Source organism: Macrobrachium nipponense, chromosome 36, assembly GCF_015104395.2.
Source record: "Macrobrachium nipponense isolate FS-2020 chromosome 36, ASM1510439v2, whole genome shotgun sequence".
NCBI classification, from domain to species: domain Eukaryota; kingdom Metazoa; phylum Arthropoda; class Malacostraca; order Decapoda; family Palaemonidae; genus Macrobrachium; species Macrobrachium nipponense.
The window spans coordinates 3,460,606-3,477,970 of NC_087220.1; the positions used below are offsets into that span (position 1 = coordinate 3,460,606).

At 37.1% G+C, this 17,365-nt stretch overlaps 1 protein-coding gene across 1 annotated transcript in view; it reads left to right on the plus strand.

Moving 5' to 3' along the window:
• The first annotated feature begins 5,650 nt into the window (after positions 1-5,650).
• LOC135203502 (gastrula zinc finger protein XlCGF8.2DB-like) overlaps positions 5,651-17,365 on the plus strand; it is a 64,829-nt gene continuing 53,114 nt past the window's right edge. Inside the window, exon 1 of the mRNA XM_064233230.1 lies at positions 5,651-5,812. The gene's annotated coding sequence lies outside the window, so the exon portion shown is untranslated. The remainder of the gene's footprint in view (positions 5,813-17,365) is intronic.

The following is a 17,365-nucleotide window of genomic DNA, read 5'->3' on the forward strand; positions in this document are numbered from 1 at the left end:
TCTGGGATGCAGCTTAGATATTTATCGAGCTTATTCTTAAACACATCTATGCTCACTCATGTTATATTCCTCAGATGAGCTGGCAACGCATTGAATAGACGCTGCATTATCGATGCTGGTGCGTAGTGGATTAATGTCCTGTGTGCTTTCCTTATTTTTCCTGGTATAGTTTTGGGCACTATTAATCTACCTCTGCTTGCTCTTTCTGATATTTTTAGCTCCATGATGTTTTCGGCAATTCCTTTTATCTGTTTCTATGCCTGAATTATCATGTAGCGTTCTCTTCTACTTTTTAGACTATATAATTTTAAGGATTGTAGTCTTTCCCAGTAGTCAAGGTCCTTAACTTCTTCTATTCTAGCTGTAAAGGACCTTTGTACACTCTCTATTTGTGCAATATCCTTTTGATAGTGTGGGTACCATACCATATTGCAATATTCAAGTGGACTACGAACATATGTTTTATAAAGCATAATCATGTGTTCAGCTTTTCTTGTTTTGAAGTGCTTTAACAACATTCCCATTTTTGCTTTACATTTTGCCAATAGAATTGCTATTTGATCATTGCATAACATGTTCCTATTCATCATCACACTAAGGTCTTTAACTGCTTCCTTATTTGTGATTGTCTCATTATTAGGTCCCCTAAATGCATATAGCTTTCCTTCTCTGTCTCCATAATTTATTGATTCAAATTTATCAGAGTTAAATACCATCCTATTTACCTCTGTCCAATTATACATTTTGTTAAGGTCTCTTTGTAGCACATTCCTATCTACATCACAAGTAATTTCTCTACTTATTCTTGTGTCATCGGCGAAATTACTCATTACCGAGTCCTTAACATTACTGTCTATGTCTGCAATCATAATAACAAACAGTAATGCAGCTAACACCGTACCTTGTGGCACACCGGATATTATTACCTTAGCTTCATCCGATTTCTCATCATTTGCAATAACTATCTGTTTTCTGTTGTGTAAAAATTCTTTTAACCATCTTCCTACTTTATCCACTATATTATGTTTTCTAATTTTCTTCGCTAATACAATATGGTCTACCTTGTCAAAAGCTTTTGCAAAGTCTAGATAAACCACATCTGTTTCATTTCCGCTTTTCATATTTTTGTATATGTTCTCACGGTGGACTAACAGTTGGGTTTGTGTACTTTTTCCAGGTACGAAACCATGTTGTCCTATATTAAACAGATTATTTTTTATTAAATGTTTCATAATACTTTTCTTCATTACCCTTTCATACACTTTCATAATATGTGATGTTAGACTCACAGGCCTATAATTACTTGCCTCTAGTCTTGATCCACTTTTGAAAGTAGGGGTAATATATGCTAATTTGTGCTCATTATAAATCTTGCCTGTATCTACACTTCATCTTAATAATATTGCAAGTGGCTTTGCGATAGAATGAACTACTTTCTTTAACAAAATAGCAGGGACGCCATCAGGCCCTGCAGCAGCTCCAATTTTAATTTCATTAATAGCCTGCACAATATCAGCTTCATTAATATCTATGTCTGCTAGATATTCACTATTTTCGTCCCTTACTTCTATATCATTATCTTCATTATCAATTCTAGGGGTGAATTTTCTCTTATATCGTTCTGCCAATATGTTGCATATTTCCTTTTTTTCATTCATTAATCTCCCTTCAATTCTTAGAGGGCCTATTTCTATTCTTCTTTTATTCATCTTTTTTGCATACGAGTATAATAGTTTGGGGTTTTGCTTGATATATACTAGGGTTTTTTCTTCCAAGTCCCGTTTTTCATTTTCTTTTGATTGTATAATCTTTTGATCTGCATTTTCTATCTTACTTTTTAGTTCTATAACTTTCCATGCAATTTTTTCTTTTGCAAGACCTTTTTTCCACCTGATTTTCTGGAACAAGATCCTCCTGTCTCTTGGTATGCATGACTGATGTTTACTTTTCTTCTTCGGTATATATTTATCCACTATTTTCTCTAATATTTTATATAATATCTCCGTATTTACCCTTATAACATCACTTACGAAAATTTTATCCCAATCTTTGTTTAATTCTTCATTTATTTCTGACCATTTTATATTTTTACTGTAGAAGTTGTATTTTCCATAGCCTTCCCACTTTTTCATTTCTTGCTTATCTGTTTTCACTTGCTTTGGAATGGACTGTTAATTCTATGACATTATGGTCTGAAATACTCGCATTATAAACAATTATTTCATTAACATAATTCACCTCGTTCACAAATACTGGGTCTAAAGTATTTTCCTTTCTTGTTGGCAGGTGATTTATTTGTTGAATGTTGTATTCTAGTAGCATATCTAATAGCTTTTCGAATTGCCTCTTATCTTCTGCACTACTATTACTCTCTTTTTTATATGTATAAATACAACCACAATCTCCTATTCGTTCTTTCCAGTCTAAGAAAGGAAAGTTAAAGTCTCCGGATAGGAGAATAGTCCAGTCCTTGTGATTGCTACATATATCATCCAATTTTTCTATTATTATGTCAAACTCTTTAGTATTAGGGGGTCTATATATTACTATGTTCATTAATTTTTCAGATTCAAATTCTACTGCTATTAGTTCACATTCTGAGTTACTATATTTCTCATATATTTTTCCTTGTTTTTTGTCTTTCCCATATATTGCAGTTCCCCCTTGATTCCTATTTTTTCTATCTGATCTATAAGTTTGGAACCCTTTTATTTGATCGTCATTCCCAGTCTCTTGGGAATACCAGGTTTCACTTATATTCATTATATCTATTTTCTTTTCAATTTGGGTTAGTTCTTCTAAGAACTCTATTTTTCTTTTTGAGTTACTCGTAACTAAACCCTGCGCATTCATCACTATGATGGTTTGCGTGTTTTCTCCTTCATTTAATATGGGTAATAATAAGGATTTTCCCGTGTCTCTTTCCTGCTCTTGTATGTTGTTCTTTTCTTCATTTCCAGAAATTCTGACATTAAAAAGTTCAACTTTTCCATAATATTTGATCTTCCTTCATCATAATTATTCATTTTGTGGCTGAATCTGCAATTTTCTCCGTATCTGCAAGGAAGGAAAACCTAATCATATTCAACTTGCCAGAGCCTATAGCAGGAGAGGAAACAGAAAACTTGAAGCTAGATGAAGAGAGGTGCAACGAAATTTTCACAAAAGAACTTAACCTTAATAAAGACGAATGAAAAATTAAAGATGTAGTAAGGTTAGGTAGGCCACGACTACAACAAGGACAAAACAATGAGACGATAGGCAGTTCAAGGCCCAGACCACTTCTAGTGAAACTCAGCCATGAAAGGGAAAAGTGGAACATATTAAAAAGTGCCAGACTGCTAAGGAATGCAAAGAAGGATTTTTAAAAAATATATATCTATAGTTCCAGACATGACTGTTAAAGAAAGAGAAAAAGATAGGATACTAAGATCTGAATTAAAGAAAAAGCAGGATAACAAAGAGGAAGGATGGTTCATAAGTAAGGGAGAGCTGAAGAGAAGGGAAAACTTTCAGACGACTAGAATGCTCTAAAAAGGAAGTCTAGGGGAATATAGATAGAAACAATAGAATTGTTAGAAGTGTAAATGTGTTAGAGGTAGGAAAATGTAAAGTAGATAGAATTGTAAATAATTTAGAGATAGGGAGTAATAATATTTTTAGGAGTGTAAATAATTTAGAGTTAGGAGAAAATAGAATATCTAATAGTAATGTTAAGAGCTCTGAGGAAGGAAGTAGAAGAAGGGAAATTAGTTTAGGGCAGTAGGTGAAGGAAGTAACTTTAGTAACAATCTTAGACTATTAGACCTAGAAGAAAAAAGTGGTTTGCAAAAGATATAACAAAATTAAAAACATAATTTTATATCAGTAAAAGTAAAATTAAGGGCATGGTTTTCAGGTAATATTTATTACAAAATTTGTAGTGATTTTCACCTTAGTAATTAACCATTAGACAACTCCTTATGAAATTTGTAATTAGTAATTTTGCTATTAGAGAGAGAGAGAGAGAGAGAGAATCAACTGATCAATTTACTACTACTAATAAAAGGAAGACCATTTAATTTCAATTTCCAATAATTTGTCCCGGAAAATCCCGGACAATGAGAAAAATCCCGGGATTGTTTAACCATCAGAAAATGCCTGGGATCCCGGGAGAGAAACCCTACTATCAGACCACCACCTCATAAAAGTCCAATTCAGAATGAACACAAACAAAGACAGAGTGTACAGAAAGTAATAAAGGAAACATATGAAGAATATGAAGAAAAAAATTATAAATGAGATCATGGGTGACAAAAACAGACCACCTCAGAAAAAGAATGGGTCAGGATATACGACAAAAATAATAAGCAAGAGATTAATTAAGGAAGAATTCTACCCTGCGAAAGAAAGAGCTGGTCAAATTCTGGAAAACAATACACCCAAAAGAAGCAAACAAAATAAGAGATATGGAATGAGAGCAAAAAAGAACAGTATGAACATGACATGGAAGAAATGATGAAAAGACCAATGACAAGAGACAAGATAAGAAAAGCATATGATAGACCTACCATATGGCATTAGGAGAGAAAACGTGGATTGAGTGTATGACCCGATAAAGACAAAAATTAAAGTCAGTAGTATAACTGCAGAAGAGGTAAAGAATCAACTAGAGAAAAGGAAAACTAATCGAATAAAGCACCGGAGACAGACGAAATGAAACCATTTCTGTTCAAACTATTCTTACAAAGATCCAACATTCAAAGAGAATTGGCAGAATGTTTAAACAGCATACTGAAAGGCAGGAAAATACACGGCAACTGGTTTAAGTAAAAAAACAACACTTATACGCAAGAAACAACACCCTACAGTCAAAGATCTTAGGTCAATTGCATTAACAAGTGTATCATATAAAGTTTTCATGGGATCCTGAAAACCAAAATAGAAAACCAATTTAGAAATATAGAGAAAACAAATTAACTACAATCAGGCTTTACTGTACAAAGATGAGAAATTGATCATTTATATATCTTGGAATATTGAATTCAAGAAATGTAGAGAAAAAAAAGGACCCATTATTTGCGGTATCAATAGACTTCCAAAAAGCATTTGACTTTGTTAATAGAAAAAAGTTCATAGAGGCATTGATGGCTAAAATACTTTTATTTGCAGATCTGCTGAAGGGGGTGGGTGTTGAAAATAGGAAAGAATATACAAAAGAATTATGTTATTGCAAAGGAAAAAACTTAAACGAACATAAACAAAGGAGGAATAAAAAAAAACAAGCAGGGGAGCCGTTTCAAATTCTAATTATCTTTTAATGAAATAAATTATCTGTTTTTTCATTATTTCTCCAATGATTATATCAACTTTTCATCAATTAGGTTTGAATCAAAACATCAAATTCAAACGGAACCACGAACGAGAAGTCCTTAGGAGACGACGCCCAAAACGTAAACAAACCGCCATTACTTGAATCCATTATTTGCCTCAATAATTACCATTAAATTATCCAGGTTATTAGTCAGTTACCTGAATTTTTAATTATGTTCCTACTGATTGCTTACAATTGTCCACCAATTGACTTATTAGAATGAATGAAAAAAACCGAAACTACTTCTAAACCAAAACCATAAACATAAACACCATCAAGTAGAAGGCGTCCAAAATGTCAACAAACAGACTCCATTGGCTGCCTTAGTAGCATAACTTTACTCAAAGTTGAAACGTCTTTTTCTCTTCTATAATAATTACCGTCTTCATAATCGAGAAATTCTTAATTAATCGTAATAATTGGTATATTACAAGGATAACCGATAATTGCTGTAATAATGTGAGTAACAGATGTTTATACTAGCTAGGTTGTAGGTATCATTAACTTCTAGAGTTAGCCCTATAGGCTAGGTAGCCTCTGTTCTAGTACTCCTAGGTTACCCTATAGACCGTAGCCTTCTATGGGGTCTTGACCTGAGACTGTCTAAATGAAATGAGTTATATTTTATGATGTCTCAATGATTTACTCATAGGCTAATGTTGGGTTTAGGCTAGGCTGAAAGTTTCTGTAGGATCTCATAACTGTAGGCTACAGGATGCCTGTATCCTGGCCTACTTTATCCTAAGACTGTCTGGTTCAGTGATACTGTATGATTTCTTAATGATTTCACGGAAGGTTTAGGTACGGAAACTTAATCTATAACCCTATAGCCCCATGTCCTAGGTAATTTTTTCAATTGACCAAAAGACGAGTAGAGGAGGATTTATGCTACAAAATGACTGGGGCAAATTGTGTCTCACCAGTTTTTGTGGTTTCTTTTTACAGGTATTCTCCTACCTACAATGGGGTTAGTTTCCAAAAAACCCACTGATTGTTGAAAAAATGGTAGGGTAAACAACCGCGGACAATCCATCGTCATTGTGCTGGCCAGGCCTTATTCACCCGATATTTAATTGGTGAAACAAGAATACAGTTACAACATTAAGCATACCATTCAAAAGATTAAGTTTCGTCAACATAATGTGATATATGAAAGCCCCATACGAACTAAAATAAGCATGTGACGCTCTTCGTAAAATATGTTTTCAAGGCAGTTTTGAAATCCAATATGGTGGCAATCGTGTGGCTGGCCAGTCTAACCACAGACAATCCACCATCTTTCCCAGCCTTCTCAGCACTCATTTGAACAATGTTAGCTTATGTAACGTTTATTGATCTTACTCAAGATTGCAGTTGTAATCAGCACAATAAAACATTTTGTTGCGTATATTAGTGAAAGTATGAAACTTTTTATTCCCGGGGTCATGGTTTGAACTGAAATTCATTTTTACCTTGTAATCGGTGGTTTTATCCTTACTGCCATCACAACTTTAACTCCTCAGTGCTTATTTCATTGTAATTATACATATTTTGGTCTTAATTCACTCCACATTGCACTTGAACCACGTTGCTGTTCCTGGTTCCTAAGCACTCACTCCGCAAACACAGTTACGAGCAGCAGACGACTACACTCTTTATGAGGTTCAAAGCTTTATTCCCTTAATTGTTTACTTTACTCATTATTTAGTTTAACTTTACTTCAAAATGTTTATTTAATTCATGTCTATTATCCCTTTTTTGCAACCAAATTAACCCCGAAAAATTAGATATTTCTGAAGTACGAGCAGACGACAGCAAAAAGACTCATTTTTGCCAATCTAGTGGAGCTTCACACATACGCTGTTTCTATGAATTCTAGTTGTCATAGTAATGCAGTAATGATAAAATTGCTGTAATATGTATATATACTACAAGTAGATACACTAATTTCACTTATTTCCCTGGTTCTGTGTAAGCCTTATACCCAGTTTGGAGGGTAAACACATACCAATTGACAACATTAATAAACAATTGAAGAGCGCAAAAAGCCGCAAAGAATGCCTTAGTCCCCTTGAATAAGTATGAATAAGTGCTGGTTAGAGGTCGGGGTTATGATTGTTGTGATGAAAGCGCCCCATCGTCTATGGGTACAAGTGGTGAGCAGATTTAGCACAGGAAATGGGAAGTTTCTTGACACAAGCAACTCCGCAAACATCGAGATGGCTTCAATCTTCAAAATATTTGGAGTTGTAAGTAAAAACTTCGAAAGCGTTTTGGGGTTGTGGGCACTGCTTTGGCCACCCTTTTCATTACCCTCCGTTTAAATCTTAAAATATGGCCATAATTTCTAAATTTGGTGAAAATACTTACTTTGAAAGGAGAGTAGAGGTCTTGAGCTCCTGTTATCACTACCAACAACTCATGACTGATGACCCTCTCCGGTGTCAGGACGTGTTAAAGTACTTTTTCGGAGGGTGGCCAAAACCTCGGTAGTCGTTGAGTTGGTCAGTCCACTTGGCTGTTTACCCTATCTCGAATGTAGTCTAACCTACATTGGGGTAATCAGTACCTTACTCACATATATGGTAGCCTAGCCTACACTACTCAGTATACTCTATTTATAAATGTGGTATAGTAATTATTTAAGTTAGTGAATTCCTTAGGTTCAATGCAGATTGACGTATGATAATTCAGTACAAAGAGAAATTGAATAACACTAATAAGAGTTTGCCTAGCGTATAGTATGGTATATCGTATACATAGGGGGAAACACCGCAGTGGAGCCATCGTCATCGCGTGGCTCAGCCTTATTCACTCGATATTTAATTGGTGAAACAAGAATACAATTACAACTCTAGGCATACCATTCAAAAGATTGAAGTTTCGTCAACATAATGTGATATATGAAAGCCCCATACGAACTAAAATAAGCATGTGACGCTCTTGGTAAAATATGTTTTCAAGGCAGTTTTGAAATCCAATATGGCGGCTATCGTGTGGATGTTCGGGTCTGTTCACAGATGGACACCATCTTTCCCAGCCTTCCCAGCACTCATTTGAACAATGTTAGCATATATATGTAACGTTTATTGATCTTACTCAAGATTACAGTTGTAATCAGCACAATAAAACAACATTTTGTTGCCTATATTAGTAAAAGTATGAAACTTGTTATTCCCGGGGTCATGGTTTGAACTGAATTCATTTTTACCTTGTAATCGGTGGTTTTACCCTGACTACCATCACAACTGAAACTCCACAGTGCTTATTTGATTGTTATTATACACATTTTGGTCTTAATTCACTCCACACTGCACTTGAACCAAGTTGCTGTTCCTGGTTCCTAAGCGAGCACTCCACAAACACAGTTACGAGCAGCAGATGACGACACTGCAAAGTTGTATTCCCTTATGTTTACTTTACTCATTATTTAGTTCAACTTTATTTTGTTAATTCAAAATGTTTATTTAATTCATGTCTATTATCCCTTTTTTGCAACCAAATTACCCCCAAAAATTACAGATATTTCTAAAATAGATATAATCCAATGTTTCTGACCTTTTCGTACATCTGGCTGCCGAAAACCATAGCAGAGCAGACTACGGATAAGTGGATTATAATGGTTTTTTGTTTTTGTTTGTTTGTTTGTTCTTTTTTTTTTTTTTTTTTTTGCTAGCCCTTTTCTTTAAGTCTATATTAGTATTTTGATTATTTTTAATAACTGTATGCCAGAAATAAATGTAACCTTTAATGTTTGCATGCTAAGAATGGCAAAATCATCGTTGCCACATTAGTGGAGCTTCACACATACGCTGATGCATTATTATAAATTGTTTCCATGAATTCTAGTTGTCATAGTAATGCAATAATGATGAAATTGCTTTAATATTTATGTATATATACTTCCAATACATAGCCTAATTTCACCAATTTCCACGTTTTGTGTAAGTCTGATACCCAGTTTGGAGGGTGAACAGATACCAATTGGCAACAGAGAGAGAGAAAGGAAGGCAAAGGAAGAAGGACAGTGGTGGCGGTGGAGGGGGGGGGGAGGGAAGGTGGAGTTTTTGTCTCTTGGTACAAGGACAAGTGTCGTTATTCTTTACGATTAGTGATTCATGATACCCTTATAAATTACGGCACTGGGTGTAATGCACTATAGCAAAATCTCATTCTGATGCGAGAGTTCGTTACAGAAATATTGCCAAAAAACGTGCTTGCACTGTCTCTGAAACCCATAGTAGGTATGCTGCTTAGTTGTCAATCAAGTTTTTTGTAATCAAGTATTTTTTACAAGCTAGCTATTGTATAAATTTGTATTTTTCTCAATCAAAACATATGCCCCTCAATGCTAACATTCCTCTTTTAACGACTTTCTGGTCATTGCAAATTCGGCCCCATTAATTTCTTATGGTGCAAAAACAGACAGAGGCCCAGGGACCGAAAGCGATTGCGTTACACTACGGCGGTAATCCGGCTGTAAAACATCTTCATATATCCAAACAGTAAATAATAAAGATACATATGCACATTACGATTATAACAATTACATGAATAGCTGATAACAATCTGCATGAATAACTGGTAAACTGCTCTGGAAGAAAGTTGAGTATAGCAATTCATTTACAATAGGCACGAAAGTCAAGATGTCGTGACGCCATAATACAGGACTTAAAAGAACGTTCTAATTCCGAAAAATAATTACTTAAATTTGAGTCAGAATCAAGTTACTTTTTCAATAACGAATATTTTCAAATTAATCATCATAAATATGTAAAATATTGATGTTTTACTATTTATTTAAATAATTATCTTAGTGCACGTTTCGTCATCGTCTTCTACCAAAACAGTAGTTTCATTAAAAACGTCGTGGTTAGGGACCGTGTTCCGATTGTTGTGATGAAAGTGCCCCAGTGTCTGTGGGTACAAGTGGTGTGCTGATTTATCACAGGAAATGGGAAATTTGTTGACACAAGCGACTCCGTAAACATCGAGATGGCGTCAGTCTTTTAAAATATTTAGGCGTAAGTAAAAATTTCAATAGTATTTTGGTGAGATTTGCACTGCTTTGGACACCCTTTTCCCTACCCTCTGTTTAATGCTTAAAATTTGGCCTTAATTTCTAACTTTGGAGAAATTACTTGCTTCGAAAGGAGAGTAGAGATCTTTAGCTCCGTCTCTCACCAACAACAAGTCGCGACTGATGCCCATCTCCGGTGTCAGGACGCGTTATAAGTACTTTTTCGGAGGGTGGCATGCTGTGATCGTCGTTGAGTTGATCCAGGCCATGCGGTTGTTTACCCTACCATTCAAAAGACTGAAGTTTCGTCAACATAATGTGATATATGAAAGCACCATATGAACTAAAATAAGCACATGAAGTCTTCGTAAAATATGTTTTCAAGGCAGTTTTGAAATCCAATATGGCGGCACCCGCGTGACGTGCCGTTCGTAACCACAGCCAAGCCACCATCTTTCCCAGCCTTCCCAGCACTCATTTGAACAATGCTAGCGTATATATGTAACATTTATTGATCTTACTGCACAATAAAACAACATTTTGTTGCCTATATTAGTGGAAGTATGAAACTTTTTATTCCCGGGGTCATGGTTTGAACTGAAATTCATTTTTACCTTGTAATCGGTGATTTTATCCTCACTGCCATCACAACTGAAACTCCACAGTGCTTATTTGATTGTAATTATACACATTTTGGTCTTAATTCACTCCATATTGCACTTGAACTACGTTGGAGTTCCTGGTTCCTAAGCGCTCACTCCACAAACACAGTTACGGGCAGCACATGAGTACACGGTTTATGAGGTGCAAAGCTTTATTCCCTTAATTGTTTACTTTACTCATTATTTAGTTCAACTTTACTTTGTTACTTCAAAATGTTTAATTCATGTCTATTATCCCTTTTTTGCAGCCAAATTAACCCCGAAAAATTACAGAGATTTCTGAAGTACTTACACGCAGACGACGGCAAAATGACTCATCATTGCCAATCTAGTGGAGCTTCACACATACACCGATGCATTTACAAACTTTTTCCATGAATTCTAGTTGTCATAATAATGCAGTAATGATAAAATTGCTGTAATATATTTATATATATATACTACCATAAGATATGCTAATTTCACTAATTTCCCTGGTTTTGTGTAAGTCTTATACCCAGTTTGGAGGGTAAACACATACCAATTGGCAACACTGATAAACAATTGAAGAGCTCGAAGAATGCCGGAGGTACAGTTCACAAGCAAAACTGTTGATATTTGAGTCAGGAATCTAGTTACTTTTTCAACAACGATATTTTCAAATTAATAATCATGAATATGTAAAAATATTTATGCAATTCATGACCTTATACTGCCGTTTAACTATTTATTTAAATAATTATCTAGTGTATGCTTCTTCTTCTACCAAAAATCATAGTTTCCTCAAAAAAGTAGTGGTTGGAAGTCAGTGTTTACGATTGTTGTATGAAAGTGCCCCAGTGTCTATGGGTACAAGCGGTGTGTGGATTTAGCACAGGAAATGGGAAGTTTGTTGACACAAGCGACTCCGCAAACATCGAAATGGCGTCAATCTCCGTAATATTTATAGTTGTAAGTAAAAATTTCGAAAGCGTCATGGAGGTAGTGTGCACTGCGTATGGCCGGACTTTTCATTACTCTCTGTTTAAACTTAAAATATGGCCTTAATTTCTAACTTTGGAAAAATACTTACTTCGAAAGGAGAGTAGAGGTCTCGAGCTCCTGCTCTCACCACCAACAACTCATGACTGATGACCATCTCCGGTGTCAGGACGTGTTAAAGTACTTTTTCGGAGGGTGGCCACAACAGCGGTAGTCAATGGCTCGGCTAGTCCAGTCGGTTGTTTCCCCTAGTATACTGTAGGCTAGGCTACTGTATAGGGGGAAACAACCGACTGGACTAGCCGAGCCACTTTCTACCGTGTTTGAAGCCACCCTCCAAAAAAGTACTTTAACATGTCCTGACACTGGAGATGGTCATCAGTCATGAGTTGTTGGTGGTGAGAGCAGGAGCTCAAGACCTCTACTCTTCTTTCGATGTAAGTATTTTTCCAAAGTTAGAAATTAAGGGCATATTTTAAGATTAAACGGAGAGTAATGAAAATTCTGGCCTTACGCAGTGCACACTACCTCCAAGACCCTACCAAAATTTTTACTTACAACTATGAATATTTCAAAGATTGACGCCATCTTGATGTTTGCAGAGTCGCTTGTGTCAACAAACTTCCCATTTCCTGTGATAAATCAGCACACCACTTGTACCCATAGACACTGGGGCACTTTCATCGCAACAATTGTAAACAACGACTTCCAACCACTATTTTTTTAAGGAAACTACAATTTTTGGTAGAAGAAGAAGAAGAAGAAGCGTGCACTAGATAATTATTTAAATAAATAGTTAAACGGCAGTATAAGGTTATGAATTGCATAAATATTTTTATATATTCATGATTATTAATTTGAAAATATTTATTGTTGAAAAAGTAACTAGATTCCTGACTCAAATATCAAATGTGAACAGTACCTCCGGCGTTCTTCGCGCTCTTCAATTGTTTATCAGTGTTGCCAATTGGTACGTGTTTACCCTCCAAACTGTGTATAAGACTTACACAAAACCAGGGAAATAAGTGATATTAGCATATCTATTTGCAGTATATATACATATTAGAGCAATTTTATCATTATTGCATTACTATGACAACTACAATTCATGGAAACAGAAATATCTGTAATTTTTTGGTGTTAATTTGGTCACAAAAAAGGGATAATAGACATGAATTAAATAAACATTTTGAAGTAACAAAGTAAAGTTAAACTAAATAATGAGTAAAGTAAACAATTAAGGTAATAAAGCGTTGCACCTCATAAACCGTGTACTCGTGTGCTGCCCGTAACTGTGTTTGTGGAGTGAGCACTTAGGAACCAGGAACCGCAACGTAGTTCAAGTGCAATATGGAGTGAATTAAGACCAAAATGTGTATAATTACAATCAAATAAGCACTGTGAGATTTCAGTTGTGATGGTAGTCAGGGTAAAACCACCGATTACAAGGTAAAAATGAATTTCAGTTCAAACCATGACCCCGGGAATAAGTTTCATACTTTTACTAATATAGGCAACAAAATGTTGTTTTATTGTGCTGATTACAGCTGCAATCTTGAGTAACATTAATAAACAATACATATATACACTAACATTGTTCAAATGAGTGCCGGGAAGGACTTGAAAGATAGTGGCTTGGCCATGGTTTCGAACGACACCTCACACGGTTGTCGCCATATTGGATTTCAAAACTGCCTTGAAAACATATTTTACGAAGAGCTCACATGCTTATTTTAGTTCGATGGCGCTTTCATATATCACATTATGTTGACGAAACTTCAAGTTTTTGAATGGTACACTTGAAGATGTAATTGTATTCTTGTTTCACCAATTAAATATCGAGTGAATAAGGCTGATCCACACGATGACAATGGCTCCACTGCGGTGTTTCCCCCTATATATGTACTACAAGTACAGTATAGTAATTATTAACATCAACTAAATCTCTAGGTTCATTGCATTCTGACCAATGATAATTCAGTATAAAAAGAAAATGAACACGGAACGCTAATCATATTCAGTCCAGTATTGTCATAATTGAACTGTGTAAGGCTGCTGATGGGTACATATAATTATAAAATACAAACATAACTAATATGCATCTTTTCCACGACTCTTTTTGTAAGTTATTTATTACTCTACTGTATCCAATAATATTGTATGTATTCTTGTATTTTATTGTAAAATACTAATACAGTGGAACCTCAACATACGAAAGTCCCAACTTATGAAAAATCCAAGTTACGAAATCAAAGACAAAGATTTTTTTGCTTCTGTATATGAAAATAATTTAGGTTGCGAAAAGGTAAAGTCCGAGATTCTCCTGGACCGCCGAGAATAATTTTAAAACTCGCGCGCCACCAACTGGTTCCTGATACTAGTCACCGCCATAAGATCCTGCTCTCCTATTGGTCAGCATCTGTCACATCATGCCTCTATGTAAAGGCGTTCCTTGACCATTTTTTGCGGCAGCATTATCGTAAACACTGGAATTCGTTCGTTCACATATATTTAGTTTGTTAACGTAAATTCGTGTTAGTGATTTCGCTTTCGTTGTACTGTAAGTTACTTTATCGTGTTGTGTGTAAACTTAATTACTTACGTTATTAGCCATGGGTCCCAAGAATGTTGCTGAAGTTCACAGACAGAAGAGGATGCTTTTTATCGAGACGAAGATGGAGATAATCAAGAGGTGTTAATGTCTTCTGCCATTTGTTAATGTGTTTTGTAAGGTTTAATGTTAATTTTTTTTTTTGCCATTTTTTAGTGTTTCGTAAAGTTAAGTGTTCATGTTTTCTGCTGTTTGTCCTCCTCTGTCACCAATTTTGGAGATCGCCTCACTCGAAAGGGAAGGTTCCACATTTTACTACATATGTACGTACATGTACATACAGTATTTCTTGTACCTCTACACTAATACACTTTGTTTACAGGTATGTACTACAATAAAGGTTATGTTAGGTATTGAATGGTCCAAATTGTTGTATTTCATTGTTTATTGGTCAATTTAGCTTTATTATTAAATTTACCGGAGTGATTTTGTAGGGCTTGGAACGAATTAGGCAATTTACATGTAAAATGTAGTTCGAGATACAAAAAATCAAGTTACGAAGGCCGCTTTGGAACAGGTTAATTTCGTATCCTGGGGCACTACTGTATAGTGGTCATTGTTTTGGTTTGGAAATCTGCTGATGGTGAATTCGAGTTTATTTTGCCGTATTTAGCACAATTCTGAGACAATTTTCTTGCTTCTAGTTAGCATAAATGAATATCTAGATATTTTACTTGTATGGGACAAGGTCATTTTTCGTTATACTACATGTTTTTAAGTCGAAATGTTTCTTGAATAAGTCTCATTGTGAACTAAATTATTTTCTTCATAATAGATTGTGTTGGGGGCATGTTTATTGTGTAAAAAAATTTATTCCATTTGCTATTTTCACTTGATTTCATTGTGATACGAGCTTTACGTTCCTTATCTGTTACCAGTGTGAAAACAACAGTAAAATGTTTTTTCATGCCAGGTACTTTTGATTAATATAGTTTTCTATCGATTTTACCTCCTGCTTCTTCGCTTGATTTGTCAAGTGTAGAAGAAGGGGGAAGGCACAGCGACTCGGAGTTGTATTCGGGAGCTTCTGTTCGCTCCAGAGGGGATCTTTCTCCTTCAGGGCGAATAGGAGTTCCCCCCACTAACCCAACTTTTGCTCCCTCAGGTGTGTCTGTCTCTGCAGTTGGAGATTTGTCTGGCACTTCGTCTCTCGAGGGGCTGATGGATCATTTTTCGTCAGCCCCTGTGACTCATGGGGCAGCTGTGGGGACAACGACAACTCTGTCAATGCCTAGGCATGTGGCACTGCCTCATCTGGTATACATCCAACACTTTACCACAGTAACACCTTCTGTGGTCATGTCGTCGGTGCCACATACTTCGAGTGTGGAACCATTTCTGCCTCCTCCTTCAGGCTATGCAGTCCTCTCTCCCCAAGCCATTTATGATCAAGTCCAGAGACTATCCCCACTGGATCTTCCACCTGTCTCCGTTCCCATGCCGCTTCATTGGCACCCTGGATGGGTGATCTGACTGCCGCTCTGAGGAAGCTGACAAAGAAGAGATAGGTGTTGTTGTTTTCCTCCTCGTCTTTGTCTTCGTCAGCTGCCACCTCTTCCACTTCTTCTGAGGCTCCCCTGCTGAAGAAGAAGAAGAAGAAGGCTGTTTCTCCCTCCCCCCCTGAAAAGGCTCGATCTGGGACTTCTGAGGGGAGGGTCTGTCTCACCGCTCTGGTGAGACAGATGGGCCTTCCGATGGTCCTCCTGTTCCCGAAGGGGCGCGCATGGTGGGGACTGGAGAAGTTCACGTATTAGCTTGTTCTTCTGCACCTAGTCCTAGAGGGTCTGCCTCTAGGCCCGCGACCGTCTCAGATTCTCGTTCGCGAGTTTCCTCTAGTGCACGCACATCTATCAGTGAGCGTGCAGCTGGAGTCGGTTACGCTGAGTCCACTCACCGTCACAACTTGGGCACGGTGCAGAGGGAAGGGGTGAGTCACTCAGGTGACTTACGCCTTGCTGATGATCGCTTGCGTAGTGATCGTTCGACTCCCAGGGATGACGTTACGGTCCCACAGGACCGTGCACGCAGCGAGACTGGTAGGAGGTCCCCCGTTCAGTCTTCTTGAGAGGTTTTGGCCTCTGGAGACTGTGGCGCGTCGTTAGGACAGTGCCCACTCTCATCACGCTGATGGATGCTATTCTTCGCTCGATTGTCAGTCATGTGAGTGTGATCGCATGGTCCAGGCATCGAGTAGCACTTCCTCTGACGTGAGAGAGCATCACTACCGTCCTTGGAGGAGTGCTTCTTCACAGGGAGAATACTCCTTTCGACCTGTGAGCCGATCATCACCACAGGTTTGTGATTGTTCGTGGCCTGCTTCGTCTGCTAGTTCTGCTAACACCGAGAATGGGAGCATCAGATCTTCCTCACCTGTCCCTTCAACTTCCTTGGGATACACTGGGAGAGGTCATTGTGCTGATTTGTCAGCACAGTGACCTCGGGGAAGGATTGATGGTAACTCCCTCTGACCACCCTTTGCAGTTGGAGGTGTTCTGTGGTCCTAAGAAGGAACCCAGAGCTTCTGTGGGGTTACCTTGGTCTTGCTTGTCCGTGGGTGTGTTGGACCGGGTGAACAATCTTGTCTCGGGGCAAGAGAGTTCACTTAGGGCCAACAGATCGGACAAGGTGCTTCCCCCGGCTAATTCCTGGCTTGCCTTTGCAGCACCTTCCATTGGAGAACCTTTGGTTCGCGCAGCATGAGGCAATGGCCTTGGAGGTAGCGCTACCAATATGGCAGCTTTTCAGGCCGTCTCCTGGCTGGATCTTTGGTCCCTCACAGT